The following is a 24,676-nucleotide window of genomic DNA, read 5'->3' as shown; positions in this document are numbered from 1 at the left end:
TGCCCTTAAAAATATTCTACTAACTTGTACTCTTACTAAAGATATGAAGTGTTATTTTTCTGATAACTGTACACACTTTCATTTTGTGGATTAGAAGGATTAAACTTCTGAAAATGAATCCTTGTCATGGTAACTTGAGATGTTCAGAAGATGATAGATTAGGTAATATATATGTTCCTTGGCTTATGGTGGTTTTACCTCCTGATAAACTCATTGTAAATAGAAAATATCACAAGTTGAAAATGCATTTAATGTACCTAACGTACTGAACATCATAACCTACCTTACATGTGCTCAGAACACTTAAATTAGCCTACAGTTGGGCAAAACCATCTAATAGAATGCCTATTTTATGATGTGTTGAATGTCTCACATAATTTATTGAAAACTGACAGTGAAAAGCAGAATAGTCGTGTGGGTGCTTGGAGTATTGTTTCTACTGAATGTGTATCACCTTCTAACCATCATAAAGTTGAAACTCGTAACCCAAACCATAAGTTGGGGACTATCTATAGTTCTGTTGCCTGATGTTATCTGTTGAAGTTAGGTGGAAGATGTTGTACTATGACCTCCACAGACCCATAGTGTGCTTTGTACAGATTCATATGTGGAAGATCAGAATGTTGGGTTTCTAGGTTTTTAATCTTTTTAGAATGTTTAAGATAAACATTTACAGCTGGGTGCGGTGGCTGATGCTTATAATCCCCAGCACTTTGGGAGGCTAAGGGGGGCGGATCATGAAGTCAAGAGATTGAGGCCATTCTGGTGAACATGGTGAAACCCCATCTCTACTAAAAATACAAAAAAAATTTAGCTGGGCATGGTGGCTCGCGCCTGTAGTCCCAGCTACTTGGGAGGCTGAGACAGGAGAATTGCTTGAACCTGGGAGGCGGAGGTTGCAGTAAGCTGAGGTCGCACCGCTGCACTCCAGCTTGGTGACAGAGCGAGACTCCTCTAAAAAAAAAAAAGATGAACATTTACTAGTAACGTTCTAAAGGAGCAGAAGACCCTGAGTGCTGGTTTGAGAAGTTTAGATTTGTTGTGCTGGGGCACTATTTAAGGTCTGCGAATTAGAGAATAATATGGTGGATGTGCTGTCAGAAAGCCTTCACTAGCAGTGTATACAGAATGAGTGGGAGTGAGTGAGCTGTCTGGAGGTAGGCAGGTCCTCTGGAGAACTATAGTAATTCACGAAGGAAAGGAAGAAAACACAAAATGTGGTGATAGCTATGGAGCTGAAAGTAAGATAAGAAACACAATGAATAATTGGCAGGTCCTATTGATTAAGTGGAGAAGAATTATATTGAAGTTGCAAACCTAGGAGAATGTCCAGATAATACAGATTATGAAGTAAATGGAGAAGGGACCAATTTTGAAAAAGTTAATTTTCCTTAAAAACATCAGGAAATAAAAGGGTCCTGAAGTGAGAGAAATCAAAGATTGGAGAAGGAAAGAGGGAGAAATTATGCCACTTTTAATTTCATCTACTACCTCTATTAGGATTTGGGAGTTATAGAGGTAGTAGTTGAAATTAAGAGTGGATGAGTTCTGGTATGAAGTGGTTGATGGGAACAGCTGTTGATTGAGAACTACATTTTAAGGAGAGGATACTGATAGTAATGGGAGATGGGATGAAAGAATGCCCAGGCAGAGAGGAAATTTAATAATTTCAGGAGTGGGGAAAGAATAAAGAGAAATGTTACTGCGGCCTACCTTTCATTCTTTTACTGTGCATATGATATTGTATTTGCTGGATGTTTTCCTGTAGATACCACATTGTTCTTCCTCCGGGAGTGGCATGTCAGAAAATTTTGATGATTATTTTAAAGATGTTGAGTTTTATTCCTGAAATTGAATGTGGTACTTGAAAAAGGGTCTTGGGAAAGTAGTTTTTGGTGTCATATGCTGTGTTCCTTTTAGTTCATAAAATATTTTCATCTTGTTTGAATATCTGTGGGTCTAAAAAAAATGGCTAATTTTTGGATAGGTAAAAGTCCAGATACTTTGTACATTTTAATTGATTATTTAAAAAATATTTCCGGCATTTAAAACCTGGCAAATACAAATTATAAGAATCACCATCTTTTTAGAAGGACATACTATGAATTCAGAGTTTTTGCTGGCTTAGTGCTTGTCAGCATGGAGCCTGTTCACAGGAAATGCTTTAGAATCAGAGTCAGGGACCTGTGACACTACGGGGGAGTCAGTATGTAAAATAGTTAAGAGTGCAAGCTCCGGAGTCATTCTCCCTGGTTCCGCTGTTCACTAGCAGTATATCCATGGATAGATTTACTGAGCTCGTCCTTTCGATTTGCTGTCCGGACGTGGCAGTAATAACAATCTCAATGTCACATTTTTATTGAAGGGATCCATCATAGAGCTTATATTCTAGTAAGGAGAAACAGGCAGTATACAAATACTATAAATACACTGGAGGAAAACATAGTGGGGCTGATTATAGTCGATTTTTGCTCTTTTATTTCTGGTAACAGTAAAAGCAACTCTGATGAGAAAAGGTTTGAACATGAAGGCAGACCTGAAGGGAGTAAGGGTCGAGCGCTCTGCAGCTATCCGGGGAAGAGTTCCAGGTAGAGGGGAGAGCAAGTGCAAAGGCCCTGAGGAAAGGGCACATGGGAGGAGGCAGCAAGAAGGCCACTGTAGCCAGAGCAGTGAGTGAGGGGAGAAGGAGAAATAATTTCAGAGATAGCCAATGATCAGCGTATATAGGGTATTAAGCATAAGAAGGACTTTGGGTTTTATCCTGTGTAAGATGGGAAACTATTGGAGTTCCAGAGTAATTTTTTCTTAAAGCTAGTCTGCTTGTCACTTCTTTTCTTAAAAATGCCTCAGTTCCCTGTTGCCTTTGGAATAATGTTCACATACTTTATTTTGGCACACAAGGTCCTTCACAGTCAGGCCTCTGCCTGTTTATTTAGCATCATCTGCTTCTTTCCCACATGTACCCTTCACTTCAGCCAAATGGGATCACATGAAGCTCCCTGGATGGGTCATGATACTTTGTGTCTTCGTGTCTTTCTGTACAGTTTGCCCTGTGAGAAGCTCTCCCCCTCAGCTCACATGGTCACTGGCTCTGTTTTAGAGGGTCCTCTGTGCTCTTGCTCTCTCATCACTTCTGCCCCGAGCCACTTTGTACTTAAGCTGCTTAGGCTTGAAGCGTGCTGTGTTCTTTTACCAGCCTTGATTTTACTCTTGCCACACCCTTGCCGGTTGAAAGTATGCCCATCCTTTGAGGACCAGCTCAGACACTGCCATCTTCTGCCTCCTTTGGACCCTCAGAAACACTTTGTAGCTCTTTTCTACTTAATCATAATTATTTGGAATTAAAATGTTTCTTTGCCTTCACAAAAAATCCTTGGGCTAACTTATTTCAATTTTCTGTGTAGCCTCTAGAAGAGGGTCTTACCGACATTTCGTATTCAGTAGGTATTCATGGTGTGTAGGATTCACAGGATAATTAGAAAACTATTGGCTTTTAAACAACTAAGGGCCAAAAGCAGCAAAAATGAATGCACAATTGAAATGAGATTTCTATTAACAAAACAAATTTACTGTAATTATGATAGCTAGGTAATCCTTGTTCTCTTATATATTTATATATACTTACTAGTGGCACCAAATATTAGTATACCCAGTTTGAGATATAGTTTGTTGAAATATATTTGGACACAGCCAGGTGTGATGGCTCACACCTGTAATCCTAGCACTTTGGGAGGCTGAGGTGGGAGGATCACTTGAGCCCAGGAGTTCAGGAACAGCCTGGGCAACATAGTGCAACCTCGTCTCTACAAAAAAAAATAAAATAAAAAATTAACTGGGTGTGGTTGTGTATGTCTCTAATCCCAGCTACTCAGAAGGCTGAGGTGGGAGGATCATTTGAGCCTGGGAGGTTGAGGCTGTAGTGAGCTTTGACTGTGACACTGTACTCCAGCCTAAGCAACAGAGCGAAACTCTGTCTCAAAAAAAAAAAAAAAAAAAAAAATCAGACGTGTAAATGCTCATGGTTTCTGACGAGGTCATACCACTTCTGGAAATCTTCTTAAGAAAATAATACAAACTAGCCAGCCACAGTGGCTTTTGCATGTAAATCTCAGCAACTTAGGAGACTGAGGCAGGAGGATCACTTGAGCCCAAGAATTTGAGATCAGCCTGGGCAACATAGCAAGACCTTGTCTCTCTAAAAAAAAAAAAAAAAAAAAAAAAAAAATTTTAAAAAAAGAGAAAGTAACACAAACTAAATGATAATTACATCTACTGCTACTAATGTTGAAAGTTTACCATGTAACAGGTACTGTAGAAAGCCCTTTATGTGCATTACTTTAGTCCTCACAATCCCAAGAGACGTTGGTAAATGATAGCCTTGTGTTTTAGACAGGGAAACCGTGGCACAGAGAAGGTGAGTGACTTGTACAACACCATACCGCTGCCGTGTTGTCAAGCTGACATTCTCTCACTCAAGCAGACTGTGTTCAAGAAGCCATACCTTTTTTTTTTTTTTTTTTTTTTGAGACGGAGTTTTGCTCTTGTCGCCCGGGCTGGAGTGTGCAATGGCTTGATTTCTGCTCACTGCAACTGCCACCCAGTTTCAAGAGATTCTCCTGCCTTAGTCTCCTGAGTAGCTGGGATTACAGACATCTGCCACCATGCCCGGCTAATTTTTGTATTTTTGGTAGAGACGGGGTTTCACCATGTTGGTCGGGCTAGTCTTGAACTCGTGACCTCAGGTGATCTGCCTGCTTCAGCCTCCCAAAGTGCCTGGGATCAGGCATGAGTCACCACGCCCAGCCAAGAAGCCATACTTTCAGTTACGTATGATAAAAGCTTAGGCACAAAAATGTTCATAGCAGTGTTACAGAGAGAATTTGCCTATTCTGAACCGATCGTATAATGTATGGCCTTTCATGACTGGCTGCTTTCAAGTGAAATTAATAGTTGTAAATATGCACCTAATAACAGAGCTTCAAGATATATGAATCAGAAACTGACAGAACTGAAAGGACAAATAGATCTAAAATTATAGTTGGAGATTTTAATACCTCGCCCCTCTCAATAATTGATAGAACAAGTAGACAAAAAATAATTTAGAAGATGTGAACTACATTATCAACTAACCTAATTGACATTTACATAGTATTCTACCCAATACAAGCAGAATACACATTCCTTTCAGTTACACACAGGACATTTACTAAGATAGATCGTATTTTTGTTCACAAAATAGTGTCAATGTTAGCCAGGTGCGGTGGCTTACGCCTGTAATCCCAGCACTTTAGAAGTCCGAGGCAGGCGGATCACCTGAAGTTGGGCGTTTGAGACCAGTCTGACCAACATGGAGAAACCCCGTCTCTACTAAAAATACAAAATCAGCCGGGCGTGGTAGTGCATGCCTATAATCCCAGCTACTTGGGAGGCTGAGGCAGGAGAATCACTTGAACCTGGGAGGCAGAGGTTGGGGTGAGCCGAGATTGCTTCATTGCACTCCAGCCTGGGCAACAAGAGCAAAACTTAGTCTCAAAAAAAAAAAACCGTCAATGCATTTAAAGTGACTTAGATCATAAAGTACGTATGCTGACCAAAAGGGAATTAAATTAAAAGTCAATAACAGAAAGATACTTGGAAAATTACTAAATATTTAGAAACTAATATATTCCTAAGAAGCCAACAGGTCAAAGAAGAATATCAAAGATGAATTTAGAAAGTATTTTGTACTTAATGAAAATCATATCAGAATATGTGGGTTGTGTTTAATTCTAATGTTACAGGAAAATTCATAGCTCTAAATGCCTGTATTGGGTAAGAAGTGAAATCACAAATCAGTGTTCTCAGCTTTCACCTTAAGAAATTAGAAAAAGAAGAGAAAATTAAACTCAAAGTAAACAGAGGAAAAGAGTTAAGGATAAAAGCCAAAATTAGTGGAATAGAAAAAAAGAAAACTGGTAAGACAAAGTCAGTGAAATCAAAAGCTGTTCTTTGACAACAATGAAATTGATAAAACTCTAACCTGACTAATCAGGAAACAGAGAGAAGATGTCAATTACCAATATCAAGAATGAAAGAATTGCTAACAAAGCTCAGATTCTATAATTATTAAAAGGATACATAAGAGAATAATATGAATTCCTTTATAGCAATACATTAGACAGCTAGATGAAATGTGCAAATTCCTTGAAAGATAAAAAATACCTAAGCTCATTGAAGAAGAGACAACCTGAAAAGTCCTATATCTATTAAAGAAATTGAATTAGGCCGGGCATGGTAGCTCACGCCTGTAATCCCAGCACTTTGGGAGGCTGAGGCGGGCGGATCACCTGAAGTTCGGAGTTCGAGACCAGCCTGACCAACATGGAGAAACCCTGTCTCTACTAAAAGTACAAAATTAGCTGAGTGTGGTGGCGTATGCCTGTAATCCCAGCTACTCCAGAGGCTGAGGCAGGAGAATCGCTTGAACCCAGGAGGCGGAGGTTGCAGTAAGCCAAGATTGCGCCACTGCACTCCAGCCTAGGCAACAGGAGTGAAACTCAGTCTTGAAAAAAAAAGAAAAATTGAATTCCCACAAAGAAAACTGTAGGCCTACATGGTATTCCTGATTCTACCAAACATTTTAGGAAGTCGTAATACCAATTTTACACAAACTCCTCCATAAAATTGATAAAGACTGAATATTTCATAAGTCAGTCTGTGACACTGGTACTACCAAATGGCAAACTAGACAAATCTAATCTAACAAAATTAGACAAATCATTACAAGGAAAGAAAATTATAGATCAATATCCTTCATGAACATAGTTGCAATTTTTATTTATTTATTTATTTATTTTGTCCTGAGCCAGCGTCTCACTCTGTTGCCCAGGCTGGAGTGTGGTGGTGTGATTATGGCTCACTGCAACCTCCACCTCCTAGGCTCCAGCCGTCTTCTCACCTCAGCCTCCTGAGTAGCTGGGACTACAGTTGCGTGCCATCATGCTCAGCTAATTTTTTTATTTTTGGTAGAGATGGGGTTTTACCATGTTGCCCAGATTGGTCTCAAACTCCTGGGCTCAAGCAATCCACCCGCCTTAGCCTCCCAAAATGCTGGGATTACAAGTGTGAGCCACCGCACCCAGCAGCAAATTTTTAACAAAATTTTAGTAAATTGAATCCAATAACATATAAAAACAATAAAATACAATGACCAAATAGGGTTTATTCCAGGTATCCAAGGTTGGTTTAACATTTGAAAACCAATGTCATGTACCACATTAGCAAGAGAAAGCACATGATCAGCTCAATAGATGCAGAAAAAGCATTTAACAAAATTTAGCATGCCTTGCTGATAAAAACTCAGCAAACTAGGAAAAGAAGGGAATTTCCCAATCTGATAAAGGGCATCTGTGAAAAACCAATAGCTGAAATCATAGTTAATGCTGAAAGACCGAATGCCTTCCCTATATAATATTTAGAACAAGTCAAGATATCTGCTATTCCCAATTGTATTCAGCATTATTCTGGAGATTCTAGCCAGTGCAATAGGATAAGAACAAGTATTCCAGATTGGAAAGGCAGAAGTAAAATTCTCTTTATTCACAGATGACATGATTGCCTATGATTTCTACAAAAATGCTATTAGAACAATTAAATATGCTTAACAAAGTTACAGGATACAAGATCAATATAGAAAAGTCAATTGTATCTATATACTAACAAATAAACACTCAGGAGTTGGAATTTAAAAATAATATTGACAGTAGAAAAAAATACTAAATGTCTAATGATGAATTTCACAAAAAAAAATGCAAGATCTTTTCTAACTGCAAGCTTATGAAACGTTGAGAAAAAGAAAATCTAAATAAACGGACAGATACTGCGTTCAAGGATTGGAAGACTCAATATTGTCATCAGTTTTCCCCATAGATAATAGAAAGTGTAGAAAGTGATGGCTGGTTTTAAAATTCATATGGAAATGCAAAAACCTAGAATTGCCAAAACTATTTTGATAAAGGACAACAGAGATGGAAGATTTAACACTGATTTCCAAAACTTATCGTTGCAGTGATTAAAACATGGTATTTGTGGTAACTGGTGTAAAGATAAACAGATCCATGGAACAGAATAGAAAAGTCCAGAAAAAAAAATACAGTCAATTGATTTTTGAAGAAGCTTCCAAGGCAATTAAATGGAAAGAGTATTGTCCTTTCAAAAACAAAGGTTTTGGAACAATTTGGTCTTCATATATAAAAAAGTGAATCTTGATTCATACCTTACATCATACATGAAAGTTAACTCAAAATTGATCATAGACCTAAATGTAAAGCCCAAATTTATAAAATCTCTGGAAGAAAATCTTTGTGACTTTAGGTTTGGTAAAGATTTCTTAGGTATAACACCAAAAGCATGATTTATAAAAGAAAAAAATGATAAATTGGCCTTCATTAATATTAAGAATATCTCTTTGACAGCCGTGTTTAAGGGAATAAAGGACAAGCCCCAGACTGGGAGGAAATATTTATAGAAGATATTCTGATAAAAGACTTGTATTTAGAATATGTAAGGAATTCTCAAAACTCAACAATAAGGCCAGTCACAGTGTCACCCGCCTGTAATCCCAACACTTTGGGAGGTCAAGGCGGGTAGATCACTTGAGGCCAAGAGTTCGAGACCAGCCTGGCCAATATGGCAAAACCCCATCTCTACTAAAAATACAAAAATCAGCCAGGCATGGTGGCAGGCACCTGTAATCCTAGCTACTTGGGAGGTTGAGTCATGAGAATCGCTTGAACTCAGGAGGCAGAGGTTGCAGTGAACAGTGAACTGAGATTGCACCCCTGCACTCCAACCTGGTTGTCAGAGTGAGACTCTTGTCTCCAACAAAAAAAAAAAAAAAAAAGAGAGAGAAAAGAAAAGAAAAAACACTCAGTAAAGCACATAACCTAGTAAAAAAAATAAGCAAAAGATTTGAACAGATATTTTGTCAGAAAAGATACATGAATGGCAAATAAGCACATAAAAGATGATCAACATCATTAGTCATTAGTGAAATGCAGACTAAAACTATAAGAATATACCATTACATCCTTACCAACACTTGTTACTGTCAGGCTTTTAAACTGAAGACATTACAGTGTCTAATCTCCAGATAAGATTTTTCAGATTAAATTTGGAGAAGACATTACAGTGTCTTCAGTTTAAAAGCCTGACAGTAACAAGTGTTGGTGAGGATGTGGAGCAGCTGAAACTCTCATACACTTGTGGTGGGAATATAAAATGGTACAACCACTTTGGAAGACAGTTTGGCATTTTCTTAAGGACTTAAAATTGACACTACCAAGTGACCCAACTATTTTGCTCCTAGGCATTTATCCAAGAGGAATGAATACATATGACCACATAAAGATTTGTTTACAAATACGTGGCAGGTTTATTTGTAATAGGCAAGAATTGAATCTATTCAAATGTGCATCAACAGGGACATTTGTGGTATGTTCATATGATGGAATACTATTCAACAATAAAAGGGAATAAACAATTGATACAACTTAGTTTATTCTCAATGTAATTATAGTAAGGAAATGAAGCCAGAAAAAAATGGCACATTATATGAAATTCTATAAAATCTACTCAAAAAGCAGATCAGATTGCCTGGAGACCTGAGTTGCAAACGGATGACTTATGAAGGAAATATTTGTGAGTAATAGGTACGTTCATCATCTTAATTGTCATGATGACTTCATGGATATATGTACATATGTCAGAATTTATCGAATTGTATACTTTGTGTAATTTATCATAGCTTAATTATGTCTCAAAATCTGTAAAAAAATATACTTCATTGTGTTCTTCAACGTTTATTGCTTGCTGCCCAAATTTCAGAATCACATAAGGGATTGAGACTAATTTTTAAAATAATTTTTCAGTGATTGGGTTTGAGGTAACTCATGCATTATATATAGCAGATTTGCCTATTATTATGTTTTTGAGACGGACTCTCGCTCTGTTGCCCAAGCTGGAGTATAGTGGCGTGATCTCAGCTCAGTGCAACCTCCACTAGGGTTCAAGCGATTCTTCCACCTCAACCTCTTGAGTAGCTGGGACTACAGGTACACGCCACCATGCCCAGCTAATTTTTTTTTTTTTTTTTTTTTTTTTTGAGACGGAGTCTCGCTGTGAAGCCCAGGCTGGAGTGCAGTGGCGTGGTCTCGGCTCACTGCAAGCTCCGCCTCCCGGGTTCACGCCATTCTCCTGCCTCAGCCTCCCGAGTAGCTGGCATTACAGGAGCCCACCACCACGCCTGGCTAATTTTTTTTTTTTTCCTTGTATTTTTAGTAGAGACGGGGTTTCACCGTGTTAGCCAGGATGGTCTTGATCTCCTGACCTCGTGATCCACCTGCCTCAGCCTCCCAAAGTGCTGGGATTACAGACATGAGCCACCACGCCTGGCCAATTTTTGTATTTTTTTTTTTTTTTTAGTAGAAACGGGGTTTCACCATGTTGGCCAGGCTGGTCTCGAACTCCTGACCTCGTGATCTGCCTGCCTCAGCCTCCCAAAGTGCTGGGATTACAGGTGTGAGCCATTGCGCCTGGCCTTATAACTTTATTACAAAATTGAGAAACCAGATGTTTTACTTTGTTTTCTGTATTTCTGAATGCATTTTCAGAATGATATAAAATGTTAAATTTTATTTTAGATTAGAATATTGTTGTCCAACTGGGTGATTAATAAAAAAAAAGAAAGGAAAGAATGTGGTGAGACCCCCTAAGTACAAAATGGAGGAAGTCAATGGACTTCCAAGCTTGAGATAAATTCTTATGATCTTGATTGGATGATTAGGTATCGGTGGTAGAGAGAATAATGGCTCCTCAAAAATGGAACTTGTAAATATGTTACCTTATAGGGCAGAAAGGACTTTGCAGACATGAATAAGGTTAAAGGCTTTGAAATGGGGAGATTATCCTGGGTTACCCAGATGGGCTGAACTTAATCACATGGGTTCTTAAAAGTGGAGGAACTTTCCCAACTATAGTCTGAGAGAGAGAGATGGCTACAGAAGAATGATCAAAGAAATGCAGTATTCCTGGCTGAAGATGGAGGAAGGGGGCCACCAGCTAAGAAATGTGGGCAGCCTCTAGAATGTGAAAAAGCCAGGAGATAAGTTCTTTCCCAGAGCCTCCAGAAGGAATGCAGCCCTGCCAACACCTTGATTTTAGCCCAGTGAGACCCATTCTGGATTTCTGATCTCCAGAACTTTAAGATGATAAATTGGTGTTATTTCAGCCACTAAGTTTGTGTTAATTTCTTTATTTTTCTTTTTTTTTGTTTTTGTTTTTTTTTGAGACGGAGTCTTGCTCTGTTTCCCCAGGCTGGAGTGCAGTGGCATGATCTCACCTCACTGCAACCTCCATCTCCTGGGTTCAAGTGATTCTCCTGCCTCAGCCTCCCGAGTAGCTGGGATTACAGGCACGCGCCACCATGCCCGGCTAATTTTTGTATTTTTAGTAGAGATGGGGTTTCACTATGTTGGCCAGGCTGGTCTCAAATCTCGAACTCCTGACCTCAAGTGATCCACCTGCCTCGGCCTCCCAAAGTGCTGGGATTATAGGCATGAGCCACTTTGCCCGGACTGTTTGTGTTAATTTGTATGGCATCTTTAGATAACTAATACCACATGTAAGTGGGTAAAACTCAGAATTCGTATTGTGCCAGAGGATTGCAATGGAAAGTGAACTCTGTATTGTTAAGATAACTTTCTATCCCTTGGGAATTGTTTTTCCTTCCACATAGCAAACCTCATTTTCCCCAGAAGTAAAACATATAAGTTACTTTTTAATGAATAAATACAAAATAGTAGAGTTGGAATAAACCTTAGATATGATTCTAGTCTAACCCCCAAAAGGTATAGATGGAAAAACTGAGTGAGGGCCAAAGATTCCACAGCTAGTTAATGGTAGATCTGAGTTTACTGGCCCTTTCTTCCTTCCATATTTTCATGGTGGGGATTTAAGATGGCCAAGGTTTTTAATTCTTTCTACACAGACTCAAAATGTTATTCTTGTACAGTTTTTCTCTTAGGCATATAATGGATTTTGGGAAACAATTTCTATAATAGTGTTTTAATGAGATAGTACTATAAGAGGATGCAGTATTATGTAAAACTTTTGTCTTGGGTTTTTTTCCCTCTGCGTCTCAAGTCTGAAACATCTCTTCCTCCAGTTGCTAGTAAATGTATACTCAAATATTGGCAGCTAGGTGTGGTCCTCTGTTCTTGACTGTCCATATTTAAACCACACTAATCCAGTTAATAAGGTAATTCTCTGTGTGTTGTGTATGCACAGACATATTCTTATAATGCACTTCAGAGATAGATTTTAATTATGCTTGGGTGTTCTTAATTAGTACTCCTGATTAGAACAGAATTTTATTTTTACTTTTATAGTTGAACACTCAGGTACAGTGTAATTCTCCAGATTAGATTTTTCAGATTAAATTTAGAGAAGGAATGTACTCAGCTTGTAATGGTATTTCAGCACTGACTCTATAGTGTCTAATATTTTGCCTTCTTTACATTGACTGTGATTTGGAAAATTGTGATTCATCTCATCATTTATTGAGTACTGCTCCTGTGTCATTTATTTATACTAGGTGGTGGGAGTACAGAATGAATAGGACACATTCTCTATATGTATAGTGTTTATAGACTTTTCTCGTATGTTACCTTGTTGGCTGGTTCCTAGAAAGCATCAGGAGACTTAGGACCAAACTCTTCGGCCCTAGTGAATCACATCAAGGTACTCTACCCTGTGGCACAGGTAGAAATTTGACTTTCTATAAAAAACCTAGACAAATAATAGGGGCTCATTCCTACTGTCTTCACCCTTACCAAAATGTAAGTTCTATGGAGACAGAAATTGTTTCTTGTTGTTTAATGCTGTATCTTCACTACAACAGTGCCCGGCACATAGTAGGTGTTCAGTAGATATTTGTTGAATAAATAGCTGAATGGCTTCTACTTATCCTTCAGCTTTCAATTAATTTATTATTATTATTTTAAATTTCTGTTTCTTTTTAGAGATGGAGTCTCATTGTGTTGGCCAGGCTGGTCTTGAACTCCTGGCCTCAAGTGATCTGCCCGCCTCGGCCTCCCAAAGTGCTGGGATTACAGTCGTGAGCCACTGAGCCTGGCTCACAACTACTTTTTTTTAAGAGTCAGGGTTTCACTATGTTGCTCAGGCTAGACTCCAATTCCTGGGCTCAGGCGATCCTCCCACCTCAACCTCCAAAGTTGCTGGAGGTACAGCACGTGGCACTGGACCCAGCTGCTGCCATAACTTTAACAGTGATGCCTATGGGATGTACCTTTGAGCTAAGGGGTCTCTTGTCTTGGTGCAAAGCTGGATACAGCTTATGAGAGATAAGAGGCAATGCATAAAATTAGCTGGGCATGGTGGCACATGCCTGTAATCCTAGCTACTCGGGAGACTGAGGCGGGAGAAACGCTTGAACCCGGGAGGCGGAGGTTGCAATAAGCTGAGATCGTGCCATTGCACTCCAGCCTCGGCAACAAGAGCAAGACTCCATCTCAAAAAAAAAGCAATGCATAAAGTCGAGAAAGAAAGTGCCAGAGAAGGATTCAGGTTGCTTCAGGGGGTAAAAGGGCAGTAAATAGTTTTATTTGAATAAATGGTATGGCATTAAAAGACATTGAGAGGAATAGTGCAGTAACTTCAGACACTTTCTAAGTGCTGTAGATCTTTTAAAATCCATCATAGTCGTCTTGCTGACTTCTTTAGTGACGATTTGAGTTTTAATTATTCAGTTATGCTGCCAAAAGTACTGCAGGTTGTCAAGTATCATTTATCCAAAATGCTTGGGACCAGAAGTGTTTTGGATCTTGGATTTTTTCAAATTTTGAAATATTTGCATATTTCTCTAAGAGAAAAAAGATATTTTGGCATGTAATGCATAATATTTGCATAATTATAATCCAGTGTTCTAAAATGATTGTACCCACCAGAATCTACAAACAATAAGGAACTGTGGTTGTCTGCTGCAAATAACTATGACAAACCACACTGTATCACATGTATTAGCCCGTTGTGACATTGTCAATTGACCGTATGTACATGCATGTATACATGAGGTGCAGTATCTTGGGGATGGAACCCAGGTGTAAACATGAAATTTATTTATGTTCATATGTACTTATACACACAACCTGAAGGTAATGTTATACAATTTTTTTTATTTTTATTTGTTATTTTTTTAAAGTCAATACATTTTTATTCAAGGAATTCCATGTTGTGATTTCTTCCACTGTCCATCAAGGCCACTTTAGATCCACTAAAGAGCTGGAGTCAAAAGATTTATCTTCAAGTTAGCCCTTTTTAATGAAACTGATGCTTATTTTAATCCAGTTGTCTGTCAGCCCATAATTCTTTTACTTTGGCTTCTGTCATCTCCTTTTAATATGGATATACTGATGAAGACTTCAAAATTCACCAAGAGTCTTTGGGATCTAATTTCTTCAACCAGTTTAGTTTAGGGTCCTTTTTACTGTAGGTGTGGATCTGCCTGGTTCTCAATTTGACACCCTCTCTTAACATGAATGAGTTCAAATCATATTCATTCCTAAGCGATCACACTCAGGAATAGTACAGATGTGTGGAATATGCCAGTACCTTTAACTCTAGACATCATGTTCTCAAGATAAAAGCCATTAAAACAAAAAGCCATGGTATGTATCGTCAACATGAAATTGTAATGCAAAATTAATACTGCTGAGGATTTCCCTTATATCCCATGCTGTTTATCTATTTTACAGTCCTAGAATCAGTCTTTTTTTTTTTTTTTTTTTTAAGAGACAGGGTCTGTCTTTGTTACCCAGGCTGGAGTACAGTGGTACCATCAAAGCTCAGTGTAGCCTCCAACTCCTGAGCTCAGTCCTTTTGCATCAGCCTCCCCTTCCTGAGTAGTTGCAACTATAGGCACATGCCCCTGTACGCAGCTAATTTTTAAATTTTTGTGAAGATGAGGTGTTTGTTACTTTCTTGCCCAGGCTGGTCTTGAACTCCTGATTTCAAGCAATACTCCCGCCTCAGTGTAGAGATTGCAGGCTTGAGCCACTGTGCCTGGCCTGGAACCAACCTTTATGGCTATCAATACTCCCATCAGTTAACTGTCTCAGGTATCATAATATCCCTTCTTATGTGTATCAAAACTCACACTGAACAATGAGTTCTGGGTTGCAGAAGAGGATTTATTTTTTGCACCTATCCATAAGTCTTTGTCCACAAGTTAAAAACAGTGCAGTATACAATATTTTTAATAATTTTGTGCATGAAATAAAATTTGTGTACCTTGAACCATTAGAAAGCAGAAGTGTTAGGTGTGGAGTTTTCCACTGTGGCATCATGTTAGAATTCAAAAAGTTTCAGAGTTTGGAGCATCTTGGATTTTGGATTTTTTCAATTAGGAATGCTCAACCTAATCAGAAGTGAGACTTGGACATTAAAAGTTTGAAAGCCACGGTTTTATTTGCTTAGTAAGTACATAATTGCAACAGTACTTTTTATCTTAGTTATTGTGTAGAATCTGATGACTCCTCGACATGTCACCGACACTTCTCTCCTGAGCTCAGGCCTTATCTATGATAACCTTCTGGACATCGCACAAGCATCCCTTGCTCAACACACCCCAGCCAGAGTTCTCTTGCTCTCTATAAAAAGCACTCTAAAATGTTTGAATTAAATTGAAGAGAAAGAATACAAAGTCCTGATAAGTGGAACCATGAAATGTTTCATCTTTTTTTCCCTAAGTTTAAAAAGATCATGAAAGTAATACATGTTTAATGTTAAACTATTTAAATAATATAAAAATAAAATCTAAGAAGTGAAAATTCCTTCTTATCCTCCCAAATCTCATTCTCTAGAGGTAACACTGTTTTAGTAGTTAGGTAAGTTATCTTTCCAAACTTCTTATAAATAAGCAAATATACAAACACATATATACTTTTTCCTCCTTGGAAACAGGATCATGTTACAAATCATTCTGCAACTCACCATTCACTTAACAGTACATCTTGAAAATCCATCTGCTTTTTCATGTGATTATTAGAAGATTGTTTATGTGGAATGGGTAAGACCCCACCTGCTCCATGTTAGTGATATTTTCCGAGGTTAGCTGTCTTAAAGGGAAACAATGAAAAAGACATTTTGGCATGTAATGAATAATATTTGCATAATTGTAATCCAGTGCTCTAAAATGATCACACCCACCAAAATCTACAAACAACTAGGAACCATGGTTGGTGGCTGCAAATAATTGCTATAAATTACACTGTTTGTGCCAGGTGCGGTGGCTCATGTCTGTGATCCCAGCACTTTGGGAGGCTTTGGGAGGCTGAGGCCGGCGGATTACTTGAGCTCGAGGAATTCGAGACCAGCCTGGCTAACATGGCGAAACCCCATCTCTACTAAAAATACAAAAATTAGCTGGGCATTGGTGGCTCACACCTGTAATCCCAGCTACTCAGGAGGCTGAGGCAGGAATATCATTTGAACCCAGGAGGTGGAGATTGCAGTGAGCGAAGATTAGGCCACTGCACTGCAGCCTGGGCAAGAGAGCAAGACTCTGTCTCAAAAGATTAAAAAAAAAAATTACACTGTTTGTGTTACATGTATTAGCCCATTGTGGCATCATCAACTGACTTTTTTTTTTTTTAATGGTCCAGATAACCAAATCATCACTGGGCACTATGCACCATAACAATACACTTCATTTACTACAATGCTATTCTTTTTTCCTTTTTTTTGGACAATATCTTGCTCTGTTGCCCAGGCTGGAGCATAGTGGTGCAACCATGGCATGATTCTCCTGCCTCAGCCTCTCCAGTAGCCGGGACCACAGGCGTGTATTTTTTATTTTTAGCAGAGATCAGGTCTCACTGTATTGCCCAAGCTGGTCTTGAACTCCTGGGCTCAAGCCTTGACCTCCCAAAGTGCTGGGATTACAGGTGTGAGCCACTGCGCCTGACATTCTTTTATAATGGTTGAACATCTACAGAATATTTTCCGAATTCAGTTGTTTGGATGTTTTTGTTTAGACTCTTAGCTAAATGATTCTCTATTGTATAGATTTATCTCATCCTTTTTAAAAACTGTATATTTTTATAAGTATGCATTTGCCAAATTTTACTCTAACATTCCCATGACCATCCTCTTAAGGAAAAACTTTGAAATACTTTTATTTAGCCATACAGTTAAAATTTGGCTGGAACTAAGTGATCTGTGTTTAGTTGATGAACCGATCCATGCTTGCATTCTTCCTGTTCTTGCATCATGACTTTTTCATCTCCCCTTGATTCTTTCCCCTATATGCATTTAAGCCTGTCTGGTTCTTTTCTCAAGCCTTTGCTCTCTACTTCCCTTTCACCCAAAGCATTTCATGTTTCCCCTTTACAACCATAGTATAAGTATCAAACTTCTCACCTGTGACTTCTGCCTCTCTATACATCTCTCTTCTACTTTTAACTTTCATGTTCACAATATGCTATCTTTCTCTTATTTTCACTTCTTGCCTTCTCCAACTTCAGAGAATCCCCAATGCCTAGTGTTCTTGGGAGATGCTAGAGGATACACAAAATGCCACCTCCCAGAAGGTCGAGGCATTTTTTTCCTTTAAAAAAAAAAAAAAAACCTTTTAGCCAAATACTTCTAAGAAATGCTCCATTTTCTCAGTAGTATCTTCAGAAAGATTTCAGAGGTAATTGCATCTACAAAATAAAGACTAAGTGCTAAGAAAATGAGCAATCCGATAAGAATATGTAAAATAAAAAACATTATTACTGAATTCTTTTTTTTTCTTTTTCTTTTTTGAGACAGAGTCTTGCTCTGTCGCCCAGGCTGGAGTGCAGTGGCATGAACTTGGCTCACTGCAAGCTCTGCCTCCTGGGTTCACGCCATTCTCCTGCCTCAGTCTCCCAAGTAGCTGGGACTACAGGCGCTCGCCACCATGCCTGGCTAATATTTTGTATTTTTAGTAGAGATGGAGTTTCACCATGTTAGCCAGGATGGTCTCGATCTCCTGACCTTGTGATCCGTCTGCCTCAGCCACCCAAAGTGCTGGGATTACAGGCATGTTCCCAGCCTGGCCTTTTTTTTTTTTTTTTTTTTTTTTTTGAGATGGAGTTTCACTCTTCTCCTCCAGGCTGGAGTGCAATGGTGCGATCTTGGCTCACTGCAACCTCTGCCTCTGGGGTTCAAGTGATTCTCCTGTCTCAGCCTCCCAAGTAGCTGGACTTACAGGTACCTACCACCATGACCAGACAATTTTTGTATTTTCAGTAGAGACAGGGTTTTTCCATGTTGGCCAGGCTGGTCTTGAACTCCTGACCTCAAGTCATCCGGCCGCTTCGGCCTCCCAAAGTGCTAGGATTACAGGCTTGAGCCACCTCACCTGGCCACTAAATTCTTCTAAAAATCCCTTGAGCACACTAAATGATGTATTGAACATAGTTGATGACCAAATGGTGATGTAAAAATTCCATTAGGCCCGGCATGGTGGCTCATTGTTATAATCCTAGCACTTTGAGAGGATGAAGTAGGAAGATCACTTGAGCCCAGGATCACTTTGAGACCAGCCTGGGCAACATAGCGAGACCCTGTCTTTTCTGAAAAAAAAAAAAAAAAAAAAATTAGGTGTGGTGGCACATGTCTGTAGTCTGAACTACTAGGGTGGCTGAGGGGGAGGATTGCTTGAGCCCAGGAATTCAAGGCTGCAGTGAGCTATGATGGTACCACTGCACTCCAGCCTGGGCAACAGAGCAAGACCCTATCTCTTTTTGTCTTTTTTTTTTTTTTTTTTTGTGGAGAATGGGGTCTCACTATATTACTCAGGCAGGTCTCGAACTCCTGGGCTCAAGCTATCCTCCCGCCTCTGCCTCCCTGAGAGCTGGGATTACAGGCGTGAGCCACCCACGCCCAGCCGACCCTATCTCTTAAGAGACAGTAACAAATAAAAATTCCATCAAAGATTTTCTCTTAGGGTATAAAACCAGAGACAAAGATGAAAAATGGGAGAAATGTCCAATGGTTCTCAACCATATCTGGCTGCACATTAGGATCATCTAACATGCTTTTTGAAAACACCATTACCCTGGCCCCACCACAGACAAATTAAATCCAGACTCTCTGGGCTGGAGTCCAGGCATCAGTAGCTTTTTTAAGTTCCTCAGGTGATTCTGTTGTTTAGCCCAGGTTTAGAAAAATACTTAAGAAACCTGAATGATAAAACCAAAATGTCCAAAGTCTATCTAATAATACTTCTAGAAGTAGAGGACAGAGACATCAAAGGAAAAGAAATAATGCTAGAAAATTTTTCTGGAGATTCTGCAAAGACTTGTCTTCAGCAGTTAAAGGCCAGAATATCAAGGCCCCTGCAGGAATTAAGGAAAGAAGACAAGTACCTTGACATATCCTTGCAATGGGTCTGAACTCCAAAAATAAGGATTATTATGTCTTCCAGAGAAGAAAAGATGGGAGCCGCAGTGTGCACTCTGGAGGGAAAGAAACCTACCTGGCCTAACTGATCCAAACACAGGTTCTGCTTTTTCCCCCAGATACCGCTCTCTAATGCATTCCCCTAGCTCACTCCTGCTTTCTTGGCTGACCCCAGACCTAGAGCTTCTCCAGCCTCCCCTGGGAAGAGCTGCTCTTAACAGTTGGTGTTTGGGAGGCAACTTTCTCTTCTTTGCTCTCTCCTTCGGTCTGACCTCATCTGCTGTGTAGTGTTCAGAAATTCCCCCAAAGTTCTGGTTCAGTTAGGAACACTTGTTTTCCACCTCAGAGTTTTGCAAATTTTAAAAACTTTCTTGTCATCCCAGCATCTTCCTGGGGAGAGGAAGTTGATGACTTAATCCTGTCGTTCAACTTTTTTGAGGCCAAATAGGGTAAAATCATATTAAGGGGAATAATATTGTATTCAGGTTCATCCTTTAGTATGTAATAGTAACATTTGGATAGTCTTAATATTTTCTGGCTTTTTTGTTTGTTTGTTTTAATATAATCCTTTGCTTCTGCTTACTTAAAAATAGTAATTTATCCAACTCAGCACTCAGAGTCAGGGAAAGTGTGGTGTGTTAGCTTTGTTTTCTTCAGTAATTACTTGTACTGAGAAGAAAAATAAGTTTACCAAAGAAATATCTTTCTGAAAACTCTCCTGTTAGTAGCATAATCTGAGGCAAGACACTGATATTTTAACAAAGAGAACAATACAGTAATTTACGTAATACACATAGGGAATTGGTGGATATGGGTTTTTTGTTTTTGTTTTTTTTTGAGACGGAGTCTCGCTCTGTCACCCAGACTGGAGTGCAGTGGCCAGATCTCAGCTCATTGCAAGCTCCGCCTCCCGGGTTTACGCCATTCTCCTGCCTCAGCCTCCCGAGTAGCTGGGACTACAGGCACCCACCACCACGCCCGGCTAGATTTTTTGGTATTTTTTAGTAGAGACGGGGTTTCACCGTGTTAGCCAGGATGGTCTCGATCTCCTGACCTCGCGATCCGCCCGTCTCGGCCTCCCAAAGTGCTGGGATTACAGGCTTGAGCCACCGTGCCCGGCCTGGATATGGCTTTAAAATGACTTCTCATTTGGGGGACCTGATAGTTTAGTTATGTTAACTGAAGTTTTCAGTACACTGTTGATAAAATATTAAGTGTATTTTCATTTTTCTGTTATATCTCAGGTGTTTGCTGACTAGCACTTTGGAGAGTATATGCTTATCTGCCATGTCCATAACAGAACGAACTGTGTGTTCCCTTTCTGATGTACTGGGTAGCAATTTTTCGCCTTTGGACAGTTCAGCACAATAAGCTTTACCATAGATTAATATCCATAGCTACATAGTAATATTAAATCCAGAATAAACCTAGGGTGAGGGAAAGAAGAAAAGTCTGTCTTATAAAAACAGTGAAACTATCTCAGTGTGTCATTACAGTTTTTAGGAATTGTTTGTCCTTACTTTTTTATATAATATTCAATCAAGGAAAAAGTTTCATTTGTTTTGTTAGCTTACAAAAACCTATACTCCTAATGGCTTAGTTGGAATTAAGGGGAAATACTTGGAAAATTCAGTTTATTTCTTTATTCTTCCAGCTTTATCTGCTTTTGAAAGTTCAAAAGTTTGTTTTCTTGTTGTTTTTATCTTTGTGTTTTAATTATTCATAGTACTTCTCTTCATATGGACTCAGTACCGCTGACAAGAGCCATCCTCTGAGATTACTAAGATGACTTGCATCCCTTGAAGTGTTGGAGCCAAAAAATGAAGAGCTAATTCCTTTATCAAATGGGATTTAGAAAGCTAGTAAATCAGCTTATACAGGTTGCCTGTTTACTTGGATTTAAACAAACCATTGTTTTCAAAATAGCAAGGTGTGAGAACCAAAAGAAAATGTTTCTTTTTTTCTCTCTCTTTTTTTTGAGACAGAGTCTTGCTCTGTTGTCCAGGCTAAAGTGCAGTGGCATGACCTCAGCTCACTGCAACTTCTGCCTCCCAGGTTCAAGCGATTCTTGTGCCTCAGCCACCCGAGTAGCTGGGATTACAGGCGTGTGCCACCATGCCTGGCTAATTTTTGTATTTTTAGTAGAAACGGGGTTTCATCATGTTGGCCAGGCTGGTCTCAAACTCCTGGCCTCAAGTGATCCCACCCGCCTCAGGTTCCCAAAGTGTTGAGATTACAGGCATAAGCCACTGTGCCCAGCCTGAAAACATTTCTTCATTGACAGTATTTTCATTTAAAAATTTAGCTGAACTCCAAATGATGAACATTCAAAAGAAAGCATTGTCTTTGGATGTGTTGTAGTTATGTTTGCTCAGTGCTTTGTCTTGATTTTTTTTGTGACATTTGTGCATGTGCGATCTCTCTAGCACTCTGAATGATTTGAAAGCAAGTTGCAGATATCATGACACCTCACCCCTAAATACTACAGCATGTGTCTCCTATGAACAAGGATATTACTCCACATAAAACCGTAATATTATATCACACTCCAGAAGGCTAACATACAGTAATAATAAGCTAATACACAGTCTCCTTTTCCAAGTTCTTAACATATTTTGTCCCTTAATCCAGGATCCAGCCAAGGATCACTGATTACACTTTGTTGTCATATCTCTATAGTCTCCTTCAATCTGGAACAGACCTCCCGTCTCTCTCTCTCTCTCTCTCTCTCTCTCTCTCTCTCTCTCTCTCTCTGTCTCTGTCTCTGTCTCTGTCTCTGTCTCTGTCTCTTTTTTTATCTTTTAAGAGATGGGGTCTCACCCTTCGGCCCAGGCTGGAGTACAGTGACATTATGACAGTTCACTGCAGCCTCAAACTCCTGAGCTCAATCAATATCCTTCCACCTCAGCCACCTGAGTAGTTGGGACTACAGGTGCACACCACCTTGTTGGTTCTTTATGTCATTAACATTTTTCAAGAGTCTAGGCCAATGGTCTTGTAGAATGCTCCACAATCTGTTTTTGTCTTTTCTTCTTGATTAGTTTCCGGTTAAACATTTTTGATAGGGATACCACATAGATGATAGCACATCTATATCCCATCACTACATCCTATTAGGAGACAGAGTAATAGCAGTTTTTTTCATTATTGGTGATGCAGAGTTTGGTTATGATGCAGATCACTTGTTAAAGTGGTATCAGATCATTTTATTTGAAAGGCCCTTTTTCTTTTTTAATAATTAGTTCTCTGTGGGGTACTTTGCCAACAACCTCTCACCTGGTGGTTTTAATTTGTTCAATGCTTTACACCCAGGTTTACCCAGAGATCTGTTGATGGATGTCAGCATCTCTGTGAATCCCCAGGAAATTTTTTTGTGTGCATATATTTTCCCAGGCATACAGTCCAGGACCCTCCAGATATTTAAGAGATCTTTTCCCTCTGTTATCGAGGTGCCTTTTACAAGTTTCTGTGCATCACAGAAGCATGTTATAAGCAGTGGGTTTCTGGAAGCTGGAAACCAATGCCGTTCTTCTGATTTTCCTGATTATCTAGCCAGCCTCATGTAGAGCTAGGTACATAATTTTTGTTTGTTTGAGAACGATTTGTTCTGGCCTTTCCCTTATCCTGAGCCAAACATTTGTATCTTTTATGTTTGGTATAAACTGTACTAGAAACTAAAGCAGAGGGACTTAGCCCCTGGTTTTTGGTGTTCTCTTTGAAGATTTTGGGCACAACAATTGGATTTGTGTCTTTGTTGAACTGAAATCAGTAGTGGTCATTTGGAAATGAGTTAAAACACTACAATGTATGTTTTAGTTGTCTAGTTACAATTGTATCAATAGGACATTTTCCACAAGTGCAGAAAGACTGTTTGACTCTAGACAAGAAGGCTCAGGAGATGACTTTAGGGTGCCTTAAGTTTGTTATTAGCCTAATGTGTAATAGCTGTAGGAGTGATTCCTTCTTGATTTTCCCTGCCCAAGCAGGGAGCAGTTGGAATTCATCATGGCAGTGGCTAGGTGTGTTTTGTTTAGCCTATGATTAGCCTGTTGGTTACTTTGGCTTGCCTTACATGAAAAAAATGTCTGTCAGATGACCAACAATAACAATAAGAACTAACATTTGAATAGTATACCTTAAAAATACACATTATACCACTTCATCCAGAAGATTATCTGTGAACACAGGTATTTTTGTTCTAATCACATAGGTAAGGAAAAAAGGCTTAGAGAAGTTAAGGTAGCCAACATCAAACAGCTTGTAAGGAGCAGAGGAAGAACCCCCCAAATTCCATTACAAATTCCTTGCACTTTTTGTCTTACCATTCTTAAAGGTAGAGGCATTCTAGGGAATCTAAATATGAACAAAGTGTGGACCTTGCTCTGAAGGATCTTTTAAACCTAACAGGCGCATAGACTTATAAATCTCTTACAGACAACAAATGGATAGAAGAGCTAAGGAAGTACATAAAAGGGCAAAATGGCCTACAAATAGAGGGTCAAGGTTGGTATGATAGAAGCAGCATTTGAGGGAGGTGGATGTTTTGGAAACGAAAGGGAGTGACCAGAAGAATGACTATGGGAAAGCCCCAGGCTTGTTGTAGAAGTGGAATTGGCCTAGTTTGGCTAGAGCATGAGCCGCATGAAAGAAAGTAAAAGAAAATAGTGGCAGCTAGAACTGAAAGGTAGATTGAAAGGTAGATTAGGGCCAGATTGTGAAGGGCCTTGAATGCCACATGGAAGAACATTCTGTAGGTATTTTGGGCAGGAGATGAAAAATGACCCTACAGAAGGCCCAGTCATGATGATAAATGGTTAAACATGTTTAAGTTACCAATCTGTGCTAATCTTTAAACAAATGTTATCTTACTGCTGCCTCACTGTAACTCTATGAATAGTGTACTGTGTCCATTTTGCAGATGAGAAAGGAAGGCTCAGCAAGATTAAGGAAATTGGAAATGTTAAGAGCTGGAGCTAGGACCCAGACTTGGGTCTGTCAGATACTAAGCCCGCTCTGTCTCTCACTGTGATTGATATATTGTCACTTCTTTTATTAAGAACTGATAAGGTTTTAACCCTCTGTCAAGAATATGGCTATAGAAAAAGGATGTTTTCAAAGTTGTGAAGGAACTGCTTCTCACCATGTTATGTTAAGGAACGTAATCACTACCCAACCTGACTTGTCCTGTTCT

The 24,676-nt window shown here is 39.3% G+C and overlaps 1 protein-coding gene and 1 pseudogene across 3 annotated transcripts in view; one reads left to right on the top strand and one right to left on the bottom strand.

Moving 5' to 3' along the window:
* Positions 1–24,676, top strand: part of FKBP5 (FKBP prolyl isomerase 5) — a 138,474-nt gene that overhangs the window by 41,870 nt on the left and 71,928 nt on the right. The gene's annotated exons all lie outside the window — the stretch shown is intronic.
* Positions 15,181–15,297, bottom strand: LOC119626878 (small nucleolar RNA SNORA40; annotated as a pseudogene).

This window comes from Chlorocebus sabaeus, chromosome 17 (assembly GCF_047675955.1).
Source record: "Chlorocebus sabaeus isolate Y175 chromosome 17, mChlSab1.0.hap1, whole genome shotgun sequence".
Classification (NCBI taxonomy): domain Eukaryota; kingdom Metazoa; phylum Chordata; class Mammalia; order Primates; family Cercopithecidae; genus Chlorocebus; species Chlorocebus sabaeus.
This window is presented reverse-complemented; position numbering and strand designations above follow the sequence as displayed.